The sequence below is a fragment of the Puma concolor genome, chromosome A1, assembly GCF_028749965.1.
Source record: "Puma concolor isolate L17-30 chromosome A1, mPumCon1.1.hap2, whole genome shotgun sequence".
NCBI classification, from domain to species: Eukaryota; Metazoa; Chordata; class Mammalia; order Carnivora; family Felidae; genus Puma; species Puma concolor.
Window position 1 is genome coordinate 116,394,802 of NC_141667.1, and position 24,194 is coordinate 116,418,995.

General features: G+C 38.6%; 1 protein-coding gene and 1 pseudogene across 5 annotated transcripts in view; both read left to right on the forward strand.

Moving 5' to 3' along the window:
• The first annotated feature begins 3,239 nt into the window (after positions 1-3,239).
• LOC112860599 (tubulin alpha-1A chain-like) lies at positions 3,240-4,890 on the forward strand (annotated as a pseudogene).
• An 835-nt stretch (positions 4,891-5,725) lies between these two features.
• Positions 5,726-24,194, forward strand: part of IL6ST (interleukin 6 cytokine family signal transducer) — a 55,410-nt gene continuing 36,941 nt past the window's right edge. For 2 of the 5 annotated variants that reach the window (XM_086700739.1, XM_086700744.1), the window contains exons 1-2: positions 5,726-5,867; positions 20,743-20,827. The gene's annotated coding sequence lies outside the window, so the exon portion shown is untranslated. Of the gene's footprint in view, positions 5,868-20,742; positions 20,828-23,731; positions 23,943-24,194 lie in introns of those variants that run through there. The other 3 variants (XM_025924090.2, XM_086700747.1, XM_086700754.1) reach the window with 3 other exon arrangements.

Consider the following 24,194-nt stretch of genomic DNA (forward strand, 5'->3'; position numbering starts at 1 on the left):
CTAGTCTGGGCCACTGCAAAGCTGTAGTCCTAATAACGGACTTCCTTATCCTGTGTATTTGTCTGGGAATAGGATACACCTGACTGTTGCTCACACTTCTGCACTGGCCTTTCATTCTCCCTGTGAAAGAGGGTAGTGCAAGATCATTGACAAACCCAGAACTATTTGATAGTTATCCAGAGGTCTAGAGTAACAAGATGCTAGACTCCCTCTGTTTCGATTTGCATTTGTGTTTAACCTTTATACAGAGCAGTATTTATTTCATTTCTTTTTTTTTTAACTATTTATTCATTTTGGGGACAGCACAAGCAGGGGAGGGGGAAAGAGGATCCAAAGGGGGCTCTGCACTGACAGGCTGACAGCAGGGAGCCCAGTGTGACTCCAACTCATAGACTGCAAGATCATGACCTGAGCCAAAGGTGGACACTCAACCGATTCAGCCACCCTGGTGCCCCTATTTATTTCATTTCTAACTCTCTTGATCTACTATAGTTATTCATTAAAATGAAATAAAATAAGCAAATACTAATAAATTAAGAAGTTTCTGCTAAATTCTCAATTTTAAAACGATAGCCATAAAACTGTGGTGTTAGAAGTTAGAATAGTGGTCACCAGTGACTTTCCAATAACCAGAAGGGTCCTTTTGTGGGTGTTGGTCATGTTCTTTTTCTTGATCTACATGCACATTATATGGCTCTGCTCAATTTGTGAAAAACTATCAAGTTGTGCTCTTACAGAATGCCCAGTGATTATATATTATTCTTCAGTAAAATTTTTGAAATGAAGTCACATTCATGCTTAGTTTTGTTGCTATGAAACGAATTTGTCATGTTTTTGAGCTTGCAAATTTGGTTGCAACTTGATTTAAGTTCATATTTCATCCCAGACTTATTAAGTAGATTACAGTGTGGCTGAAACTGCAAACTGCTCCATTTTTAAACTTATTTTGAATTACTTTTCATTTTTCTTGGTGAATCACATGCTATTAGGTTACAAAGATTTGGAGTCCCCAAGATGTCCCCAACTCACCATTGATTAAATATTTAATTTTTTTTAATTTAATAATTTAATAAAAATTTTTAATTTAATAGTTTGAATTAAATATTTAATTTTTAAACTTTCTAAAGTATTTTATGCTAATAATGAAAAACATTAAACTAGGGGACTGAAATTGGTAAGAGTAGGACCCAGAACACAGAAGGAGGAAACCTTTTAAAGGAATAAGGCAGTGGGAAAAGAAGAAAAGGATATACAGTTGCCTCCTAAATTGGGGAAAAGATAAGATTGCTCACAAATGATGGTATTGGTTTTTCCCAGGGAATAATGAAATAAGATTCCGTGCTAGGAATAAATGTCAGGATGGGGCTGGTAGTTCAAGCACAAGGGATAGTTAGGAAATAGTATTGATAAGGTAAATATGGCTGAAGGTCAAGGGGATTGAAGATACTAGTAAGAATGCGGTTAAGAAAGTTGCTAAAAGGGCTCCCACAGTTTAGGGAGATAAAGTGAAGGTAGGAAATAACTAATAAACTTTGAGAATCAAGACTAGAGGTCATGCTGAGGACAAATCACAGAGTAAGTGGGAGTGAGGGAGTAAGAGAGGTCCAAGAGTAGGTGGCTGTGGGTAGAAAGAAACTTAACAATTGAAAATTTTGCAGGTGGAGTAATTTCATCTGATGACTGGATTCAAGGAGTGGCTACATCTGTGGGTTTCTGATAGAATGAAGTTGAAGATGATTGGAACAGAGAAAGATGAGAAATTGTGAGGTCAGGGTGCTAACTGAGTCATTATCATGTTTGCTGAAATCATTAGGCTGGGGCAGGACATGGGGATAGTTCCAAGGCTGACACAGAGTTTCGGAAACACACTTGGGCACAGGCAAGGAAGTAAATGGCTATCTTGATGAGGGCCAACTGTATGCAAATAGCAAGCAGGCAAAATTTCTCTCAGACATATATTACCTTTGTCACATAGCATTTTTTCCTAGCTTTGTTCACCTACTCTCAAGTCACCTCATTGTCCTCGTGTTGCTCTCTCACTGTACACTTCCCAACTCTCCACTTTTGATACATGTGAAATCCCACATGATCCTAAGGCATACTTGGAAAGTTCTTAATTGATATGTCACTTTATCCCACTTATTATTGAATTTTTACAGGGCTTTCTCATGACAAATCCTTAATGTAAAAGTGGTCATTTTGGGCCACTACCCTGAGGAGATGTTTGCAAAGTCCTAGAATTCCAGCCAAGGCAGAAGGGCTCTTCCTGTTCTGAAAAATATTTCTCCAATATTGATTCATTCTTTTAGCCCAGGAGTTTATCCCCACAAAATGTGAGTTTCTTAGAGGTTAGGGCTGGACTAAGGCAGTACAGAGATACCACAAAGGGACTAACTCAGTCTTTTGCTTTTTTGACCAGTGCACAAGGCAGACTACTGTGCTGTGAGATATTTTTTCCTTCTGACTTTATTCCCTGTGCCAGAGAAATATCATTTTCAATATATGCTGTGATGTGAAAGATTTAGGAAGCATTGACATAACAGACATTTAATGACTACAAATTTATTTAGCACCTACTATATACAAAGCACCTCATCTATTTTAACTCACTTAACCTCTACAGCAACCCTATTAGGTTGGTACCTTTATTCTCATTTTTCAGATAAAGAAACCAAGATGACCTGCCAGAGGTTACAGACATGGTAAGGGACAGGACCAGGATGCAACCTCAGGTCATCTGGAAGCAGAAGGTACACTTAACCACTACACATTGCCTCTAAATAAATGTTTGCTAGATCTAAATAAAAATTTTAACTTAACTAGATGTTATATGTTTGTTTTAAACACCCCTATAAATGGCAGAACTAGAATACAATCCAGCCACACTCTGTAAATTAGCCAGGGGATGATGAGGAGCAGCAAGCTGAACACACTGAAGCCTTGTCTATGTCAGAGCGCCATCTCCAAGTTTGCTTGGGACTCCCTTAACACTAGACTTACTTCTCTGCTTTTAAAAATTATCTGAACAACAAAAAGATCATAGTATATCCTGCGTTTTACTCTGGATCTTCAATGTAATGAAAAACTTTATAATTGTTAATTTATAGGTATATTGCCCTCCTACAGATTGTCATTTTTCCGCAAAAGGCCCTGGCCTCTCATGTGTTTCTTTACACACACACACACAGCTTATCTTTTAAGTTCCTCATCTTGCTTTAGGGAAAAAAAAAATCTGAAGGTTCTCTTACATCGACTGCCTAAGAGTCGCGCTATAAGAAGCAACAACCTCTCCTCCTCTCTGCCATCTGCTCGGCAGCCGCAAAGCAGCAACATGCGTGAATGCATCTCCATCCACGCTGGCCAGGCTGGTGTTCAGATCGGCAATGCCTGCTGGGAGCTCTATTGCCTGGAACACGGCTTCCAGCCTGATGGCCAGATGCCAAGTGACAAGACCGTTGGGGGAGGAAATGACTCCTTCAACACCTTCTTCAGTGAGACGGGTGCTGGCAAGCATGTGCCCAGGGCAGTGTTTGTAGACCTGGAACCCACAGTCATTGATGAAGTTCGCACTGGCATCTACCGCCAGCTCTTCCATCCTGAGCAGCTCATCACAGGCAAGGAAGATGCTGCCAATAACTATGCCTGAGGGCACTACACCGTTGGCAAGGAGATCATTGACCTTGTCTTGGACTGAATTCAAAACTGGCCAACCAGTGCATGGGTCTTCAGGGCTTCTTGTTTTTCCACAGCTTTGGAGGGGGAACTGGTTCCGGGTTCACCTCCCTGCTGATGGAACGTTTCTTTGTCGATTATGGCAAGAAGTCCAAGCTGGAGTTCTCCATTTACCCAGCTCCCCAGGTTTCCACTGTAGTTGAGCCCTACAACTCCATCCTCACTACCCACACCACCCTGGAGCACTCTGATTGTGCCTTCATGGTAGACAATGAGGCCATCTATGACATCCGTCGTAGAAACCTCGATATTGAACGCCCAGCCTACACTAACCTAAATAGGTTGATAGGTCAAATTGTGTCTTCCATTACTGCTTCCCTCAGATTTGATGGAGCCCTGAATGTTGATTTGACAGAATCCAGACCAACCTGGTACCCTATCCCTGCATCCACTTCCCTCTGGCCACATATGCCCCTGTCATCTCTGCTGAGAAAGCCTACCATGAACAGCTTTCTGTAGCAGAGATCACCAATGCATCCTTTGAGCCAGCCAACCAGATGGTGAAATGTGACCCTTGCCATGGTAAATACATGGCTTGCTGCCTGTTGTACTGTGGTGATGTGGTTCCCAAAGATGTCAGTGCTGCCATTGCCACCATCAAGACCAACCGTACCATCCAGTTTGTGGACTGGTGTCCCACTGGCTTCAAAGTTGGTATTAATTACCAGCCTCCCACTGTGGTACCTGGTGGAGACCTGGCCAAAGTGCAGCGAGCTGTGTGCATGCTGAGCAACACCACAGCCATTGCTGAGGCCTGGGCTCGCCTGGACCACAAGTTTGACCTGATGTATGCCAAGCGTGCCTTTGTTCACTGGTATGTGAGTGAGGGCATGCAGGAAAAGAAAGCTTTCTGAGGCCCATGAGGACATGGCTGCCCTTGAGGATTATGAGGAGGTTAGTGTGGATTCTGTTGAAGGAGAGGGTGAAGAGGAAGGAGAGGAAAACTAAAGGTAAAAATGTCACAACGGCGCTGCTTTTACAGGGAAGCTTATTCTTTTTTGAATACTGAAAAGTTGTGCTCTGATCAGTTACTTTGTATGTAGCAGTGTATACTCTCATATACAATTACTGACCTATGCTTTAAAACACAACTCTTTGTTATAGATCCAAGCTGTCCATTTCTCTGATGGGTTTGAATAAAGTATTCCCTGTCTTAAATGAAAAAAAAAAAAAAAAAATCACGGTGAGCCTGAAGGCCCATTTCCCAGGCGGGGGAGGAATGTAATGAAATTAGTTTTTGCTAGGTATTTTTATCACAGATTAGGAGGTGCAAACCGCAAAGAAAAACTAGTTTCTTGGTGTGTCACCAGCTCTGGGGTTCACTGATCAATCACAACCAACTCAGTAAGTTAAAAATATATATCATGGCAAGGTTCGTTTGTGTAAGAGTTGGACCAAGGCCGGCGCCCCCACGATCTGCGGTAATCTGGTGTCCAGTCACGACCATCGGACTCTTCATTTTCCCCGGGGAGTTCCCACACCTCCTCTGTCCCTAAGGGTGGCCGGCGGTCCCTCGCGGCACAGAGTCCCTCAGGGAAGGCTGAGAAGGAAGGCCGAAGAAACCGCGGCGAGAAGGGATGGCGGCAGGCATAAAAAGCACCCGGGCTTCAGTTCACGACCCCGTTATTCCACGGAAAAATGGAACATTCCGCTCTTTCCGCCCGCAGAGGGGAGGTGGGGGGAACCCTTCGATCTGGTCTAGGAGAGGCGACGCGGGCGCAGCCACCGGAATCCCGGACGCCGGCAGCCTCGTTACGGGAATCGCAGCTGCCTGGTGTCCCGCCCCTTCGCCGTCGGGCTGCAGCCGACCCAATGCCCGGGCGCGCAGGGTATGTCTGGGGCCAATCAGCATACAGTCCCTAAGTCCGGAGGCGGGGCGCGGCGAGGGCGCTGCGGGGCGGGGTCAGGGGGCGCAGCGCCCCGCCGTGGGAGGAGGGCCGCGTGCCGCGTCTGCGGGAAGGAGCCGGGAGCGAGCCGGAGCCGAGGCGAGGAACCGAGAGGCCCGTGGAGCCGCGCGGGGAACGCCCGGGCGTAGCTGAGCCGGAGGCCGCGGCTGCGCGGCCCACGGGCCCGGCCTGGCACCGACGGAGTCGTGCGCTGTACAGAAGCTGAGGAGCGAGGCGCCGCGGCCTGAGGTGAGGAGGTTCCGTGGCCAAGTGAAGGGCCGTGTAGCGGGAGGGTGAGGGCTATAGGTCCGGGCGTTCGGGCCCGGAGACCTGGCATTGGAGAGGGCCACCCTCCCTCGCGAGAGGGGCGCCCCAACAGCGCGCGAGCCCTAAATTTGTTAATCCCAGTCTGGAAATCCCCACATTCCTCGTTCCTTTCCCTATTCGCACACCTCCGAATTTGATCTCTACAACTTTGTCACCTACATTTCTCAACCCTAAGTGCATACCTTACCTCCAGCGCGCGGACACACACACACACACACACACATACACACACACACGTACCCTTCTCAGGCCCTCGCCCCCAAATCCCCACTTTTTGCCCCTTTAATTCCTCTAGCCCCGCATTTGACTCTTCATTTTCTACCTGGAGGTTAATGTCTCTTCCCCAAAGCCGTCTTTTCATCCTGAAATTGTAATGTTTCAACACTGTTGGAAGTTCATCTTAAAACATTTTAAACTGACGTCTTTATTCTTTTTATCTCTAACGTGTACCAGTTCTAACGAAGCCCACCTAACGCTGTATCTGAAAAAGCACCAAATTCATCTTTAAAATTTCACCCCTCCTCACCAAGCTTAAAGGTTATTCCACGCAGCAAGGTTCTGTTTTTTAGGAGATGGACAGCATTTTATTCATAACTATTTTTTCTTTGAAAAAAATATCAGGTTAGAAGTAAGACTTGCCACTTTTGTTCTTTTTACCTTAAGAAAGGACACCCATTTCGGTTTAATTTGTGTAGTTGGTATGGGGTCATTTCACCGATTACACTGCTTTAAAATAAGTAGTGATTAGAATGCCAGGGTGACTCTTCTAAAAGATTGAAGCCTTTGGTTAAGACAGTGCTGTAAACAAACCCTTTAGACTGTGTGAGTGCCAGCTTCAAGTTGGACAACTCTTAATTTGAAATTCCTGACTCAGATCATCATATGAGCTGTTCGCCATTATCTTAATTTCTTAAATTCATGATAATTCCCATTTGGAAGTATTTTTGGACTGTAAATGGAATTTTACATTTATAGAACCAACTTGATATTAAGTTAAATCATGCTTTCCAGCTTTTTTTTGGGGGGGCGATAATTTTGAACACTTGTTTTTAATCACAAGTGGAAGAAAAAAATTACAGGATGGAGAAAGTGTGAGAAAAGGAGAATAAGTTTTGTAGTGGAATTTTTCACTCTTTGCATGTCTGTATTAATTGACAATATTATGCACGTTTAATTTTCTCAGAGGTAATTTAGAATATTACAGTACTGCTGCCAGCTAACTTAAGATATTTTCTTATGTAATGAAAAATGTGTACAGTGTTCTCATTTTTATTTATGAGTTGCAGTGTTTTCACTTTATTTCAACATTTTCCTAAGGGAATTTGCACTGGAGTTAAATGTTAGGGCAATTTCGATTATTGTATACCTATGAAGGAGATGTTGCAGTACCCACTTTATAAAGAAGGAAACTGAGGCTCAGTGTCCGTTGAAACCTAGATCTATGTAATTGCAAGTCCTGTACTCGCTGTTGGTCATTTTTTCATGCTGACACATTTCTCATGGAGGGTCCACTACTACAGTTTGAGAACTTTAGACTCCCCCATAACTGTTCTGCAGAGAGGGTTCCCCATCCTCCCCCCCCCCCAAAAAAAAACTTATTTGAGTGCTTCTTATTTTAACAGGAGTCAGGATTCCCTGGCCCTAATACAGCTTGGCTCCTAGAGAAATGTGTGGAATGTTCTCATAGCCTTCTCCATTTCTTTGATTGCAAAGGCATTATGATCAGAGTTGAAGTTTCTAGTCTATTTATTATTTTACACAACAAATACTAAACACAACTGGCTCCAGGAATTCACAAAGATGCAGGAAATATCGTCAGGACATTGATAGAATTTACAGAAATTGTGCTGACAAATGTATGAAAAATTGCAAGGGTGCAAGGCAGTTTTAATTAGATGCAGAATGATACAGAAAATGCCGTAGATATATAAATTCGGGAGTGATTATTTAAGGTTTGGAATGATCACAAAAGACTGAGCAGAGGTCAGACTTGAAAACTTTGTAAAATTTGGATAAGGAGAAAAATGAAGGAAACCCATTCCAAATAGAGGTCTGTGTAGAAAGGGTCAGAAATAACCAAGCTATATTATATCCAGCACATATGTAATCCTTACTTTACGCCAGTCACTTTTCTGAGCTCTTTGCCCATATTAATTCTTTTATTCCTTATAGCCTTGGGAGGTAAATGTTATTATCTTCCTTTTACAAGGAGGGCAGCTAAAGCAAAGAGAGGTTAATTTGTCTAATGCCACAGAGTTAATAAGAGGTAGATCCAAAATTCATACCTAGACAGCCTGACTTCGGAATCTGAGCTCTTAACCGTGATGCGTATACTGTCTCTTCATGTAGTATACTTGAATGTCAGTGACTAGAATAATATGACCATACCAGAAAGTCTTTTAAAACCCACTCTTAATTGTTCTCTATGTGCCTCAAAGTATCTTAGATTCTGAGAATATCAAGGCATACGAAGTACAGTGTTATTGGTCCTGTTACCGAACGGTACTCGAGTGCATTGGGAGCAAAGATGTTTGTGGGAGTGGGGGGAAATTCCACAGGAGAGATGGTGTTTCATCTGAGTTATACACAGTACAAAGCAGAGTCTGGAAAAGACATTCTAGAGGCAGGGAATAGGATATGTAGATGTAAAAACTCTGAAATAACTGTGTTAGAGAAAGTCTAGTAGTTTGCAGTGGCTTGAACTTAGTGGCTAGGAGTGGCTAGTCGGGAGTGATAAAATGTAGATCAGATTGTGAATGGCAAGATGAGGTCAAGTAAAATGAAAGCTTCATTAGATTGTTTGCTCTTCTCTTTAGGTCTATCATGGTGGGATAGCTTGAGGAAAGTCTGAGTAGAGGGGGTTTTTAGAAGAGACTTTACTATTTATTTATTTATTCTTTAATCTCTACATCCAACATGGAGTTTGAACTCACAACCCCTAGATCAAGAGTCACATGCTCTATGGCTGAGTCAGCCAGGCCTCTCCAGAATAGATTTTAAATATTGGAGAAGATAAGTGAGACAGGCACATGAAGCCAAATATTTAGACTCTTAAATAGCTAAAATATTTGGCATTAATATTCGCCATTCAAGTTTCCTCTTTTAAGGAAAAGAATGACAAGTTTAAAGTAATGTCATAAATAGATTCATCCACCTTTAATGTTAGAATGATTTGGAGGATGGAAAGAGACTGGAAGCAGGAAGGCAGTGATAAGTACTAAGATGGTCAGTGCCTAGATTACATGGGTCATGGCAGTGGGTAGGTAAGAAGAGACAAATGAGAAAGACATCATGAAAGAAGACTGGACAAGCTAGAATTTAATAGATAAGGGACAACAATGGACCCCATTGACTTAGGCAGTTCAAGGAGGGTGGTCTTAGATGGGGTAAAAAGATGAGTACTGTGACTTTTGTAAAAAGCAGGTGCATTTATGTATGTATGTATGTATGTATACAATATGTGTGTATTGTTTTTAGACCTTTCTATTTGAGTCAGAAGCAGAATATCCAAGACAGTGATATATAACTGGAATCAAAAGAAAGTTTCCAGCCAGAATTCTTGAAATTACTTTGTTTGAAGATGATAGTTCAAGTCATACATCTTCAAAGAAGTTAGTATTTTTTAAAAATAGTAGATCCTAGGGCTTCCTGGGTGGCTCAGTCAGTTCAGTGACTGTGTCTTGATTTCCGCTCAGGTCATGATCTCATAGTTCGTGGGTTCAAGGCCTGCGTTGGGGCACTGACAGGGTGGGACCCCTGCTTGGGATTCTCTCTCCCTCTCTGCCCCCCCCCCCCACAAATAGATAAATAAACTTAAAAAATAAGTACTAGATCCTAAATAGTCTTGGCTCCATTCATAGCCAGGAGATAAAACCTAGCAGAGAATTCAATGAAGGAGACAGTAAAATAGACAAAGGAAAGATTTCAACAACATAATATTGTTACATAGAAACCAGGAGATAAAAGAAATTCAGGAAGCAAAGATAGTCAACAATATGGAATGTTTCAGAAACACTTTTGATATTGTCACAATGGTTACAGTCTCTTTTATTCTGTCTGACTAGTATATCTTAATGAGATTTAATGAGAAGTTAGCTACTTGATCATGACTTGAGAGCTTCATCTGTTGAAATGTGCCTATAGTATAGATTATCATTTCAAAGCTGTGTATGTAAACATACCCAGAGCAGGAGCTTTATTCCTTTCAGCACAATAAATCTGTTGTCCGGTTAAAATTTGGGTGTTCTACCTCCAAATTTTCATTTTCTGTTTACTCAGTTTCATCCTCTGCTTTGAGGTAGATTTGTATATTTACTTCTGAATAGTGCATTTCATATAGGTTGTCTGCACAATCTGTTTTTTGTTGGATGTTCTCTAGTATATATTCCCTCACCTCTATTCCCTAACACAAAGTAAACTCATCACAGCTATGTTTCAGATAGTACAGCTCTGGTTTGTACACTGGCATGTGCTGGAATTTTGCCATTGATAATCTTCATTTGACATTTAGAGTCAAAGATGGCATAGCTAATGTGTATGCTGTTTTCTCTGTTTAGAAAAACCTTTACTCATATTTCATATTTGGGCCTTCCTGGGCCCTTTCTGAATTGAGTTCTTCTATATGCTTCTGTAGCATTGGGTGCATAGTCTACCCTGTAAACTTTGAACTTCTTAAGGTTGTTTATTTGTCTTCAGCTATTATTTGTTAAGTTTTATTTCTTAGGCTGTAGTGAGAGCATGGATGGTTGTCACAATACTCTTTAGGCCTTTTCATATGTCTAAAACAGTGGTAATTTGTAAGAGGCCTTCTTCTCTAAGGTCATAAACATACTCTGTATTTTCTTCCAGTACTCTTAAATTTTGCTTTTGCATTTGGGTCCGTAATCAATTTGAAGTGTATGTATCTGTGATGAAGTAGAGCTCTTTATCTTTTTGCTTGTGGAGCCAGCTGTCCCAATACTATTTATTAAATAGTCCTTTATTTCCCCAGTGATAAGAGATGCTTTTTTTTTAATCAGATAATTAAATTCTTTAAAAAAAATTTTTTTTTTCAACGTTTATTTATTTTTGGGACAGAGAGAGACAGAGCATGAACGGGGGAGGGGCAGAGAGAGAGGGAGACACAGAATCGGAAACAGGCTCCAGGCTCTGAGCCATCAGCCCAGAGCCTGACGCGGGGCTCGAACTCACGGACCGCGAGATCGTGACCTGGCTGAAGTCGGACGCTTAACCGACTGCACCACCCAGGTGCCCCAAGATAATTAAATTCTTAAATGTACATGGGTTATTTCTGGATTTTTTGTTTTGTACCATTGGTAGAATTATTCATATGCCAATGCCGTGCTTTGATTACTATAACATAGTATGTCTTAACAGATGATACAGCAATATTCTGTTTATTTTTCCTTTTGAAAGTAGGTTTTTGGCTATTATCTAATATTTCATATGAAATTTTAAATTGGTTTGTAAATTTTTGTAATAAACCACTTTGCGATTTGGATTAAAATTGTATTGCATTAATATGTTAATTTGTGAAGAACTGATGTCTCTATTATATATATTTTGTTTTTCATTCCATGATATTTAAGTCTTCCTAATGAGCTGTTTAGTAAGGTTTTATACTTTTCTGTATAAAGTTATTACATAGTTTTTTTTTTTTTTACATAGTTCTTATTAGATTTTTTTTTCTTAGATATAGTTTTTGATGGTGTTGTGAATAGGATTTTTTCTTTTACATTTCTAATTGGTTATTAGTGATGTATAGGAGAGCTGTCTATGTTTTTTGATGATCTTTTGTTTATTAAACTCTCAGTAGTTGTGGTAGTTTGTCATTTGGTTCTCATTCTTTTTCTTAATAGATGGTATTTATATGTTTTTCTTTTTCCATTTTTATATCATATTTATTTGTTCTATTTTTAGTTAAGCCCTCTAGAACAGTATTGAATAAGTGATGACTCCAAGCATCTTGTTTGAATTCTGACTTTGACAGGAATGCAACTAATTTTTTTTTAAGTTTATTTAATTTGAGAGCATGTGAGGGGCAGAGAGAGAGAGAGAATCCCAAGAAGGCTCCCTTATGCGAGCACAGAGCCAATGCATAGCTCAATCTCATGAACCCTGAGATCATGACCTAAGAGGAAATCAGGAGTCAGATGCTTAACCATGTGAGCCACCCAGGCAGCCCTCTAATTCTTATTTTTAAATATGATGTTTATTGTAGGCTTCTGATAAAGTACTGTGCTACCACAGATGACCATTTATTGAGTACATACTTGTCAGCCAGGTAAGTTTTAAGCACTTCACATTTATTGACTTGCTTAGTCTTCCCAAAAGTCCTAGGTAGTATGCAGGTAGGTGGTAGTGTTATCCTTATTTTACAGGTAAGGAAAATGAAAGTGAGGGATATCAAATAACTTGGCTAAGATGTTATACAAAATTAAGGAGCTGGAATTTGAACATAGGTGGTCGGATTCCAGAATCCATCCTCTTCTTTATTATACTTCATCAAGTGGATGGTCTCTTTCAGTCTTAGTTTTCTGACACTTTGTTGTTATTTTTAAATTTTAAGTGAAGCTTTTGAATATTATCAGATGCTTTTCAAGCATCTATTGGAATGATTATATAGTTTTCTTCTTTTAATAAATATGGATAGCATTGTTATCTTTTTGCATATTGGACTATACTTATATTTTTAGGCTAAATACTTGTTAGTATTTATGGTTTTTGTTTTGTTTTGTGTTCATGTACATTGCTAGAATAAACTTGCAATGCTTTAATTAGGATTTTTCACACCAGTACTCATCATAGTTTGATAATAGTTTTATTATGTAATCCTTGTTTGATTTGTTATCCAAGTGACTGTGCACCTTGGACTTATGGCCAAAGTAGGATAATAAGGATAAGATTTACCCTCCTGCCTGAAACAGCCATAGAATAGGAGAAACACATGAAGCAATGATAAGACACTTGACACTGGATAATGAAAGGCAGTGATCTTGATAGATTGGAAACAAATAAAATGAACCCTATGACTGCACTATCCTAGTACGTTGAGAAACTTTCCAGGCCATGGCATAGGTAGGAATGCAGGGTAAGTCCCATGGATGTGGATTCTCTTGGATTTCCAGAAATGGCCTGGAATAACAAAGGTGCTAGAGTTGACAGAACAGAATACTAGAGAACTCTTGAAAGCTTCAGATGTCCCATTCAGCTGTTCAGCTGAGTACTGACCAGTGCATGCATGTAAAGAAACATGCCAGGGAAAAAACCTCCTGGAGACGGTAAAGATAACAGGGTTGATCCTTCCATAGAGACAGGAATGGTACCTGTCCTCACCAGCCAGGTTGGGAACCAACCCTAATTCCTGGGACATTGGAGAGTACACAGAAGGATCCTGCCTCAGTAGTAGGGAATAAATCGCCCTAGAATAAGCACTGCTCCCATCCTACCCAGTGTATTTTTTTTTTTATTTTTATTTAAATTCCAGTTAGTTAAAATACAGTATAATATTACTTTCAGGTGTACAATATAGTGATTCAACACTTACATACAACACCTGGAAGTCATCACAGGTACACTTCTTAATCCCCATTTTCACTTGTCTCCACACCTACCTCCCTTCTAGTAATTGTCAATTTATTAGCTAGAGTCTATTTCTTGGTTTACCTCTCTTTTTCTCCCCTTTTCTCATTTGTTTTCTTTCTTAAATTCCACATGAGTGAAATCACATAGTATTTGTCTTTCTCTGACTGACTTAATCTTGCTTAGCATAATACTCTCTAGCTCCATCCATGCTGTTGCAAATGGCAAGATTTCATTCTTTTTGATGGCTGAGTAATATTCTGATGTGTATATATATCACATCTTCTTTATTCATCAGTTAGTGGACCCTTAAGCCATTTCATAATTTGGGTATTATAGATAATGCTGCTATAAACATTGGGGTGCATGTATTCCTTTGTATTAATCTTTTTTTTTTTTTTTATTGTTTGGGTAAATACGTAGATACCTGTGCATCTTAAAAGCAAGATGTGAAAGGACCAAACTGTTTCCAAGTAACTTAACTGTGTCATGGAACAAAGCTCAAGAGTATAGAAGTACAGGGGGTACCTAGGTGGCTCAGTCGTTTAAGCATCTGACTTCTGCTCAGGTCATGATCTCACAGTTCATTGGTTCGAGCCCCACCTTGAGTTCTGTGCTGACAGCTCAGAGCCTGGGGCCTGCTTTGGATTCTGTGTCTCCCTCTCTTTGTCTGCCCCACCTCTGGCTTGTGCTCATTCTCTGTCTCTCTCAAAAAATAAATAAACATTAAAAAATTTTTTTCTAGGGGCACCAGGGTGGCTCAGTCAATTGATCATCCGACTTCGGCTCAGGTCATGATCTCGCGGTCTGTGAGTTTGAGCCCTGTGTTGGGCTCTGTGCTGACAGCTCAGAGCCTGGAGCCTGCTTTGGATTCTCTGTCTCCCTCTCTCTCTGCCCCTTTCCCGCTCATGCTCTGTCTCTCTCTCTGTCAAAAATAAATGTTAAAAAAAATTTTTTTTCTAAACACTGTAGAAATACAAAAACATCCAATAGCAAATAAGGTGAAATTCAGTGGCATACAGTCAAAAATTATTAGGCATGCAAAGAAGCATGAAAGTACATTATATAATAAGAAAAGTTAAAGCTCACCCAGGGCTCACACAGATAAAATTACCAAAGAAATTAGAATAATTATATGACTATGTTCTGTATGTTTAAAAATCTAAGTAAGGTTATAGAAAATATGAAAAAGACCCTATTGAACTTCTAGAGATGACAAATAACATTGTGTAAGATGGAAAATACATAAGTTAGGATTAATGGCAGATTGGACATTGCAGAGGAAGAAATTAGTAAACTTAAAGACATAGCGGTAGAAATTATAAAACCTAGAAAGAAAGAAAAAAATGGACTTACAGCTCACATCACTGAGCTGTGGGACTACTTCAAGCATCCTGATAATACATGTTATTAGAATCCTTAAGGATGGGGGTGCCTGGGTGGCTTGGTTGGTTGGGCATCCAGCGTCAGCTCAGGTAATGATCTCGTGTTTTGTGGGTTCCATCCCTGTGTCAGGCTCTGTGCTGACAGCTCAGAGTCTGGAGCCTGCTTCAGATTCTGTGTCTCCTTCCTCTCTCTGCCCCTCCCATGCTCATGCCGTCTTTGTCTGTCTCTCAATAATAAATAAAAAACGTTAGAATCCTTAAGGATGGAAGCAGGAGGGTCAGAGATAAATATCTTCAAAGAAGTAATGGCCACAATTTTTCTAGATTTGATGAAAACTATAAACCAGCAGAAATAATAAGCTTAGCCAACTCTAAGCATAAGAAACACGATGAAAACTATACCAAGGTATGTTATAGTCCAGTTGCTCAAAGTTAGTGATAAACTAGTTACAAAAAACTTAGATTCATCCAGCGGAAAATAAGATTTCTCATCCAAAAGAAGAAAGACAAGGATGATAGTAGATTTCTCATTAGAAACAGTGCATGCAAGAAGTTAATAGCTACATTTTTAAGTACTGAAAGAAAAAACTGTCAATTGAGAATCTATACCCAGTGAAAATATCTATGAAAAATAATAATGCAATGCTTTTTAGATATATAAAGACTTAATCACCAGGAGACCCACACTACAAGTGTGACTACAAGCAGACTCACACTACAAGACCCACTACAAGTGGGGGTCTGCTGCCATATATATATACACACATATATATATGCGTATATATATATATACATACATATATATGTGTGTATATATATATATATATATACACCTACATACATATATATACTTAGTCTTTCAGGCAGAATGAAAGTATCAGATGAAATGTGGACCCAGACAAAGGATGAAAAACTCTGGAAATGGTAGTGATATGGATAAATATACAAGATTTTTATATTATTTAGTCTTCTCTTACAATAATTATTTTAAAAAATAGTGACAGCATGGTTTATAATATTTATAAACTACATGTGAAGTTTATAAAATATACAAAAGTAAGTTGTATGGCAAAAATAGTATAAAGATCAAGAGGAGAGAAATGGATGTATGCTGTTTTATACTTTACTGTGCATGAGGTGCTGTAACATCACTTGTAGACTACTAAGTTGTCTATACTATACTGTGTGTACTATAAACCTTAAAGTAACCACTAAGATAACAAAACAAAGATTTAATAGCTTATAAGCTAACAAGGAAGACAAAATGGAAATGATAAAAAAAAAAAGTAATTAAGTGAACACATGACAGTAAAAGAAGAAAAGGGAAACAAGAGGTTAAATAAGTAAAAAACAAATACAAAGGTGATAGCTTTCAGCCCAACTGTTTCAATAATGATATTAAATGTAAGTGGCCTAGATACCCAGTAAAAGCAGAGGTTGTCAGATTAGATACAACTGTATCCTGGTTACCAAAACAAATAAAATGCAACAAAAGACAAACAGTGCTCTTTATTTATTTATTTTTTTTTAATTTTTTTTTTCAACGTTTATTTATTTTGGGGACAGAGAGAGACAGAGCATGAACGGGGGAGGGGCAGAGAGAGAGGGAGACACAGAATCGGAAACAGGCTCCAGGCTCTGAGCCATCAGCCCAGAGCCCGACGCGGGGCTCGAACTCACGGACCGCGAGATCGTGACCTGGCTGAAGTCGGACGCTTAACCGACTGCGCCACCCAGGCGCCCCCAAACAGTGCTCTTTAAATATGAAGAAACAAACAGGTTAAATATAAAAGAATGGGGAAAGATATACCATAACACTAATGAAGAGAAGGTTAGATTGTCTATAATGTCAAGGTAGATTTCAAAGCAAAGAATATTACCATTGGTAAAGAACATCATTGCACAATGATGGAAGAGTCAATTCATCAGGAAGACCTTATATTTATGTGCCTAATAATGTAGCTTCAAAATATATAGGACAAAATCTGAAAGAACTGCAAGAAGAAATAAAGTCAGAGTTCTATTTGGGGATATCAATACCCCCTTTTCAATAATTGATAGAGGAAGTAGAAAATTACTAAAGATATAGAAGATTTGAATAATACTGTCAATGAGATTGACGTTTATATAACACTCCATCCAGCAAAAGCATTGCTTTTTAAGTACACCCAGAACACTGATATCAAGACTTAAAGCTACGGTCATCAAGACTGGAATAGTTGTATAAAGATAAGCAAATACATCATGCCACAGAATAGAGCAGGAATTGGATAATTAGCGCTCACAGGGGAAATCTAGGCTGCCTCCTTTTTTTAATAAAGTATTATTAGAATACAGCCACACCCATTTGTTTATGTATTACCTATGGCTGCTTTTGTGCCACAAAAACAGATTGGGTAGTTCCAGCAGATATCTTGTGATCTACAAACCCTAAAACATTTATTCTCTCTGGCCCTTTACATAAAATGTTTACCCAGCCATGGAATAAAGATTACCGAAACAGACTCACACATATATTGACAGTTGATTTTTGATGAAGGTATAAAGGTAATTCACTTGAGAAAGGATAGTTTTTCTACATACAGTTTGGAAACAAATGGCTATTCATATGTAAAGAAAATAACTTGAATACCTACTTTATACCATATATAGAAATTATTTTGAAATAGTTGATAGACCTGAATATAAAACCTAAAACTATAAAACTTTTAGCTAGAAAACATAGGAAAAAACCTTTGGGACTTTGAGGTAGGCAAAGATTTCTTAGATACAGTAATTAGATACCAAAAGATTAGTGCTTAGATACCAAAAACACTAATTCATAAATTGGACTTCATTAGAATGAATATTTCTGCTCTTTAAAAAGAATTAATAGAATGGAAAGATAAGCCACAGATTGGGAGAATATACTTAAAAGAATTTTCTAATAAAGACCTTATATGTAGAATATGTATATATTTTTTAATTTCTTTAACATTTATTTATTTTTGAGAGACAGAACTTGAGCAGAGGAGGGGCAGAGGGAGGGAGACAGAATCCGAAGCAGACTCCAGGCTCTGAGCTGTCAGCACAGAGCCCAACGTGGTGCTCAAACCCATGAACTGTGAGATCATGACCTAGTCAAAGTCAGACACTTAACTGACTGAGCCACCCAGTCATCTATATATATATACATATATATAGATGGGGTTTTTTTTGTAATGTTGATTTTTGAAAGAGTGTGAGTGGGGGAGGGGCAGAGAGCCGGAGACACAGAATCTGAAGTAGGCTCCAGGCTCTGAGCCGTCAACACACGGCCCAATGCTGGGCTTGAACCCGTGAACTGTGAGATGGTGACCTGAGCTGAAGTCAGATGCTTAACCGACTGAGCCACCAAGGCACCCCTAGAATATATTTTTAAAACTTTGTAAACATAGTAATGAAAAAACAACAAATGCAATTTAAAAATGAGCAAAATATTTGGACACATCACCAAAGAAGAATATGAATAAATATATACCTACCATATATATGACCTAGCTATTAAACTAGCTATTTTCCAAAGAGAAATGAAAGCTTTATCCCACCAGACTTGGGACTCGTTATATTATAGTATATTTTTTCCACTAATATATCATGTACCAGCTTACAACAAGGAAGTCAGTTTATCCATCCAACAAATATATTGAGGTACTTACCATTCTAGGTATGATTCTTGTTGCTAGGAGCATAGTTGAGAACAAAACACACAGAATTTCTTGCCTAATTTGCTTGCTTTCTATTTTAGGTGCACAGTGTATTAGTTTCCCAGGGCTGCTGTAACAAAATGGCACAAGCTGGATGACTTAAAAAACAATAAAAGTTTATTCTATTAAGTTATTCTAGTAAGAGAAGTTTATTCTCTTACAGTTCTGGAGGCCAGAAGTCCTTCTGAAACTCTCGATAAAATCTTTGCCTCTTCCCTCTTCGTAGCTTCTGGTGGTAGCCAATCCCTGCCTGTGTTGTCACATGGCATTGTGCTTGTGTGTTTTATCTTATAATGACAAGCAACCAGTATTAAGGGCCACTCCATTATGATATCTTAACTAATTATATCTGCCACAGCCCTATTTCTTTTTTTTTTTTTTTTTTTTGGGACAGAGAGAGACAGAGCATGAACGGGGGAGGGGCAGAGAGAGAGGGAGACACAGAATCGGAAACAGGCTCCAGGCTCTGAGCCATCAGCCCAGAGCCCGACGCAGGGCTCGAACTCACAGACCGCGAGATCGTGACCTGGCTGAAGTCGGACGCTTAACCGACTGCGCCACCCAGGCGCCCCTGCCACAGCCCTATTTCTAAATAGGGTCATATTATGAGATACTGGGGGTTAGGAGATCAACATGTCGTTCAGGAGGAAAACACAATTCAACCCATAACAGCCAATAAACAAAATAAGTAAATTAAATACTATTTTGGCACACTTTCTGAAGTGTTGGCATACTATGGTCCACAGACCTAGTCTAACCTGCATCCTATTTTATTAAATAAGGTTTTATTAGAATTCAGCCATCCCTTGTTTTTTTAATTTAAATCCAAGTTAGTTAACATATAGTGTGCCCATTTGTTTACATATTATCTATAACAGAGTTAACTAGTTGCAACAAAGACCTTAACACACACAAAACCTAAAATAATTATTATTTGGTTCTTTATAAGAAATATTTGCCAAGCTGTTTTAAAAAGTATTAAGTGCCATTGAGGAAAAAAAAAAAAAAACAGGAAAGGAGGATAAGCAATACTGGGTGGCCAGGGAAAACCTGTATGAGAAGGTGAATTTGAGCAAATGTAATAATCTTTATGTATTGACTTTAGTAAGGGAAAAAAGCAAGTTATAGAACATTTTTGTGAAATAAAGTGTATTTATACAGTATAATTTTAGAATATACAAATAAAAATTTTGCAAGAGTTTCCATCAAATTCCATCAAACTACTCTGGGGATTATAGAGGACTTGTACATGACATTTTCAACTGCTGTTCACTTGAAAATTTAAAAATAATTATTTCCTTTATATTTTAATATATCATTGTTATAAATTCAGTTTCTTATATATTATTAAATTATATCAAAGTGTTAATATTTGTGAAACAATAATGGAAGATTCAACTCCTTTCCTAAGTTTGAAGTTATCTTTTACATTTCAAAGAAGAACTGCCATTACTTTTACACCAGATTTAACCTAGCTTTGGATTTTAAACTGAGTTTTTATTTGTGTGCATAAAATAGTTTGGCAGTTGAAGAGTTAGTAGTCTTAACTGTTAGTGAAAGGTTAAAAGGTATGATTCTGTTAAAGATTTGTTTTAACTGCTTTTGTCAAATTCAACAAAATGTCCCTTTCATGTTTCTGTGACATTACATGAAAATCAGGGAAGTTTGGACTAGGCACAGAGGGGCTGATAATGTTTCCAAGTATGTATTAAAACAGTAGGATGGGGGAGCCTGAGTGGCCCAGTTGGTTAAGTGTCTGACTTTGGCTCAGGTCATGGTTTTGCAGTTTGTGAGTTTGAGCCCACCATCAGGCTCTGTGCTGACAGCTCAGAGCCTGAAGCCTGCTTAGGATTCTGTCTCCCTCTCTCTGCCCCTCCCCTACTCACGCTCTGTCTCTGTCTCTCAAAAATGAATAAACGTGAAAAAAAAGGGATGTTTAAATATTGTTATACAGGTGTTTATGGGATTGGTCTATTCTGAAAGTCAGAAGGTATCTACAATGGAATACTTTCAGAAAGCCTTATACTAGGCAAGGATTTAAGAAGTAAGCATATAATAAATATTATCAAAGCCAGCTTTCTCTATAAGGCTTTCCTCTCTTTATAGTGAGAATCAATGAAAAGAACATGACTTTTGGAGGCAGAAGACTTAGTTTCACATCCCTACTTCACTTCCTAATTTTGTGATTTGGGTAAGTAACTTAGCCTGTCTTGTTTTTCTTTTGTGAAGTTCCAGTAGTTAATCCTTGCCATTTGAAACCCATTGAATTCAATATCATGAGTGAACCCTAAGGTAAACTATAGACTTAAGTTGCTTATAGTGTGTCATGTAGGTTCAACTTTGGTAGAATGCACCATTCTGGTGAGTGACGTTGATAATGAGAGAGGCTATACCTGTGTGGGGGCCAAGGGTATGTGGGAATTCTTTGTACCTTCCTCTCAATTTTGGTTTAAATGTAAACCTGTTCTAAAAATATAAACTCATAAAAAAATAAAAAAATAGTAACCCCTGCCCTACCTACCTGCTTCTCTAGGATATTAGGAGAGTCAAGTGAAATAATTTACATAAAAGCACTTGTTATAATGTAAAACAGTAGTATAAAAATGTTAGTTATGAATTAGTAATTAGTTATGGAAACCAATTTGACAATTTCATAAAAATATAAATGAATAAAATAAAATAAAATAAAAAATTAAAAAAAAGGAATTAGTAATTAGTACTAATGGAATAGAGCAGAGCCGGATAATTTTTAAAATAATAATTAGTTAGGGGTGCCTAGGTGTTTCAGTCAGTTAAGCTTCCGACTTCTGCTTAGGTCATGATCTCATGGTTTGTGAGTTTGAGCCCCTCATTGGGCTCTGTGCTGACAGCTCAGAGCCTGGAGTCTGCTTCCTGTCCCCCGTTTGCTTGCATGTGCTCTCTTTCTCTTTCTCTCAAAAATAAACTTTAAAAAATAAATAAAATAATAATTAGCTAATATAAGTTTGATGGTTTTTTGCAGACTTTTCAGGGTAACACTGTACTATGTATACATGATACCATGCTGAAATTTTTCCCATCTTCATCCCTGCCCAGCTTACTCAACAAACATTACTTTGCCTTCTATTTGGCAACTGTAGTTCATCTATTCTGCAATTATAGTAGTAATGTTACTGTAGTAATTAACTTTATATTGACATTCTTCCTCCCATGAAATCTATATCTATACATATTATTCATGCTTCTTTATTCTGTCCTTGGTTCAAAGTGAAATGAACAAGAGACTCAAAAATCACAATCCACAAATAACATAATTATAAAAAATAGTTATAAAGAGCAAAGCTATTAAATATTTATCCATTATAATTCCCATGCATTTTCACACTTGAGAAAATCCATGGGAATCAAAGTAAGAACAATCAACTATAGAGACAGTGTTGAATTTATTTTATTTTTTACATCATTTATTAACTTTATTACTTTAATAGTTGTGAATTACTTGTGATGCGTCTTATAGCACCTTTCAACGCATTACTGTGTTGAACCACCACAGTTGAGGAATTGCCACTGCAGAAGAACCACCCATTGCTTGGAATAAACATTCCCTGTATCTGTGGTTAGTAGTTATGTTTTAGCTCCATAAAATCTTCCAAAATAACATGCAAATATCAAGGAAAATCATTGTTTGCAATGTGGTTATAATATATGTATGGAAAATTCTGCAAGAGATGAAGGAGGATAATGCTAATAATAGAACTGTAAATTGAATATGTCTTGTCAACAAACTGAAAGGACAGGAACAATAAGCAGGATACTGTCAATTCTATCCATTTTAAAACAAGATAAGCCCCAAAATTAAGTTGGCGGTATTGCATTTAATATTTTAGCTAGTGCTACTGTGTTTCCATCTCTTAGGTTTGAATTATGAAATTAAGTTCCGTAATGCATATATCTTCATCACATCTCAATGACAATCCTTTAAAAATTAGGAAACATTGTTTTCTAACTAAAAAATGTGAAACCTAACTTTGCCTGTTTTCCTTTACTTAATGTGTTTGTGGCCCCGCTTAGATAAATCTAATTGCTTTGTGGTAACTATAAATACCTTCATGGGATCTCTTCTTTTGGAGTTTTGTTGTAAGAATATAGTGCAAAAGTAGAAAGATTGCCAGTTTCCAGGAACCATAGAGAATCCTCTGCACAGTGTGAACAAGGTACTTGGTGGGGGTGGTCAGGATGGCATGACCACATATCGCTCTCCTAACATGCCTTGATATTTTATTTTGTTTTGATCAACACTTGAGTGATGTGGAGTTTTCTCATATGGGACTATTTAAAGTTGGCAAATAAGAGATACAACAGGTGGAGGAAAATGGTTCCTGCGCCTTAACTTTTTTTATACCTTTACCTTGGGAGAATCTAAATAGTTCATGAACATATTGTTTATGGAGTGACTGTTACATGGTAAGGGAGTGCATAAAATCAAGTTAGTATTACTATTTAATGAAAGAATACTTTGTTCCAAATATAGTACTGTGAAGCCCTCACCAAGAAGTTGATAGTGTTATTTGGGAGAGTTTATGCATCAAGAATTTTTTAATTTAATTTTAGTTTTTTGGGGGCGCCTGGTGGCTCAGTCAGCTGAGCGTCCAACTTTGGCTCAGGTCACGATCTCGCTGTTTGTGAGTTTGAGCCCCGCGTCAGGCTCTGTGCTGACAGCTCAGAGCCTGAAGCCTGCTTGGGAGTCTGTGTCTCCCTCTCTCTCTGCCCCTCCCCTGCTCACGCTCTGTCTCTCCCTCTCTCTCAAAAATAAACAAACATAAAAAAAATTTTTAATTTAGTTTTTTTGATTAAGTACTAAAGTCACATAGAAGGTGCAACTAGTATATGCTAGAGAGTCTCCCTCCTACCTAGGTGTCTTACCTCGTGGCAGCCAGTATTTGAATTTTTATCCTTCTAGAGGTGTTTTGTGCATATATAAGGAAATGATTGTGTGTTTTACCTTTTTGTGGTTTCTTCCCACAAATACCAAAAATATACTGTTCTCTACATTAACAGTATTTAAAAATTTTTTTTAATGTTTATTTTTGACAGAGCATGAGCAGGGGAGGGGCAGAGAGAGAGGGAGACACAGAATCCCAAGCAGGCTCCAGGCTCTGAGCTGTCAGCACAGAGCCCGACGCGGGGCTCGAACCCACAGACTGCGAAATCATGACCTGAGCGGAAGTCGGGTGCTCAACTGACTGAGCCACCCAGGCACCCCTACATTAACAGTATTTTAGATATCATTACATACCTGTGGATCTAGAGCTTTCTCATTTTTGTAGGTACATGTATGCTCTATTTGGATGTGCTATAATTTAACTGCTCCCCGATTCACGAACATTTAGGTTGCTTCAGCCTTTTACTATGCTGTAGTTGATAATCTTCTATATGTGTCATTTTGCTCATATCTGTAGTATAAAATACTAGAAATATAATCATTACATTCAAACATAGGTGTTTTAATTTTGATGGATAATGCAAAACTGAGCATATGCCTTTTGTGCATAGGTTCTTTTCTTGGTTTATAACTGAGT